Source organism: Arachis ipaensis, chromosome B07 (assembly GCF_000816755.2).
Source record: "Arachis ipaensis cultivar K30076 chromosome B07, Araip1.1, whole genome shotgun sequence".
Taxonomy (NCBI): Eukaryota; Viridiplantae; Streptophyta; class Magnoliopsida; order Fabales; family Fabaceae; genus Arachis; species Arachis ipaensis.
This window is the reverse complement of record NC_029791.2, coordinates 4859035-4861764: the sequence shown is the minus strand read 5'-3', so window position 1 is coordinate 4861764 and position 2730 is coordinate 4859035. Positions and strand designations below refer to the sequence as shown.

General features: G+C 26.3%; 1 protein-coding gene across 1 annotated transcript in view; it reads left to right on the top strand.

Annotated features, from left to right (window-relative positions):
• LOC107606466 (pentatricopeptide repeat-containing protein At1g71210-like) overlaps positions 1-2730 on the top strand; it is a 10632-nt gene that overhangs the window by 5266 nt on the left and 2636 nt on the right. The window lies entirely within an intron of this gene.

Below are 2730 nucleotides of genomic sequence, written 5' to 3'. Positions count from 1 at the left end.
AACTAATGTCTTAATTTTTATTAGAAAATGTGTGTACCTATTTTTTTTAACGGAAAAGCTCAGCATCCATGTATTTTTTACATGGTTGTTAACCAAGTGATTTTCTCCACATGCGCGTCCCCCACCCCTCATTCGTTTGTCATATATGTGCTACATATAACGTGCTACAATTTAAAGCTCTGCTCAACGTAAATTTTCTGCTGCAAGCCTGCAACGTAAAGAAAGAGAAAAAGAAAAAAAAATACAGCAACAACAACAACAAAAGAACGACGATAAGGAGAAAACACGTAAAGAAGAAGAAACGCGAAAAAGAAGGAGGAGAAGAAGGAGGAAGAAGAAGGCGAAGAAGAAGAAAGAAGCTCCGTGTGTAAACAAGTGTGAGAAGAAGAAGAAGAAGCGTGGGGGAGAAAAGAAGAAGAAGAAGAAGCGTGGGGGAGAAGAGAAGAAGCGTCGGGCAAGGGCGATTTCGTGTGTATTGGGCGCGTGTATTTCACGTTTCATTTAATGGTATTGGATTTTTTTAGTGTTGGGCCAACTTGATTACATAGTTACATGGATGTGTAGCATCCTTGTTTTTTTAAATAACAAAAAATTTAATCTATGTCTTCAAGTAAATAGAATTGTTTCAAACCTCTGGAATACATCACTATGAAATCAGAATATGATATCCTTTTTTTTTTGTCCAATAACCAGTCTTCTTCTCCACCGTGCTTGTTTAGCATTGTGCCTATTTGTGTCAGCCGTTATACTTAGGAGTGGCAGTGGAACGGGTAAGGGAGGATTTTCGCCCTAATCGATTTTGCTCCACCCTACAATAACCCGCATAAAATCTGTCCCACTTCTACCCATAGATAGTAAAATGTTAAACCCTAACCCGCTTTACGGGTATCCACTCCATCCCTACTCGTTCCTATAATTATTAAAATCCAACAAATAAAATTATATTTTAAAATTTATATAACTATGATTACATACATAATATAAATTAAGATAAAAATTTAAATATGATACAATATTATTAATAATTTATTTTAAATAGATTATATATATATATATATATATATATACCGGAGCAAGTATTACTTAAACTTGACCCTGTCCCGCACCGTTCCACTAAAAATTCGTCTAGAGCGGGAGTAGGGACGGGAGTGAATACCCGCGAATTCGAGTAGTGTTGTCACCCCTAATTATACTCTTAAAATTTTCTTGTTGTGATACCATTTGAATTAATCTTTTATAAAAAAAAAAACAAAACAAAATTAAATAAATCAAAATATTATCTAACTAAAAAATTATATTAATTATAGCCATTAATTATATCTTTTAAATTTTTCTATTTTATATCTGTAATTATTTTTTTATATATAAATTTATATTCTTGGATTAATTATAAATTTCAAACTTTCCTATTTTATACTTGTATTTATTTGCTATTTTAGCTTTGACGTTTGTTTTACATGTTAGAATATATTTAATGATTATTTTTATACATTTTAGAATATATTTAGTTCATATATATTCTATATTATTATAGTTAAACAGTTATGATTATTTTTTTATATATTATTATATTTTAATGTTATTATAGCACTGTTTTCCACCTACTAATGACGTGATCTCATATTCTCATTCTTCTAACATATCTTTCATGCGCTGCACAGCTCAACTATGGAGCCATCTACTTCTACTTTGTGACTTAGAAATCTGTCCCTTGTTCTTTTTGCTATGTGTCAATCTTGCTTTTATTTTATCTCTATAAAAATATTTCTGTACCATATAAATCACTTTATTAAAAATACTTTAAATATAAATAAAAAATTAAATATTTTTCGTACATGTATGAGTACTTTTACTAACTTGCTCTTAAAGTAAGTTTGATAACTATTTGTAAATATTAAATTTTGCCAATTGAATTTAAAATACTCACTAGATAAATAATGTATATTAAATTTCATACATTTCAAAGTTAATTTGACGCTTATGTCAAAAACGAAAAATTGATTTGACATTTCATTTTAATGTATAATATATAGGTTAATGATCAAATTAGTTCTTAAAGATGATTCGTTTTTTAAATTCATTCTTAAAAGATTTTATCGATTAAATTAGTCTTTTAAATATTATAAACTAATTATTTTTAACTTTCAGTCACTTAATTAATAATTTTCGTCAATGATTGATGATATAAAATATTAATTCACATCATACATGATACCTAGCATATTTAATTAGACGTGAAACAAATATATTTATGAAAATATATCAATTTAGTGTTATTAGGTTATATTAGAGTTAGAGTTTATATAATTGAAAAAATTGATTAAATTGATAGATTTTCATAAACATACTTATTTAGCGATCAATTGAACATGTTTTATGTTATGTATGCCATTAGTTAACCAGTATTATATAAAAATTGAGGTAATACATTTAATAATAAGATTGACATGACAAATTGAGAATTTTTTTTAATTTATTTTTTTAACTCATTAAATACAATTTATTACGGTGAAAATTATAGCTAATATAGTGCACTCTGAATTATACTTTTTATAATTTGTAAAAAGTTCAAAGTAATTAAAAAAAGTTAAATAAAATTGGATAGTTAATTTTTTTATTTGAAATCTTTTATTAATCATATAAATGTTAGTTATAAAAGTGAATTTTAATCAAAGAAACTAAAATAAATGTTATTTAATTTTTATAGAAAAAGAATATATTATTTAATAA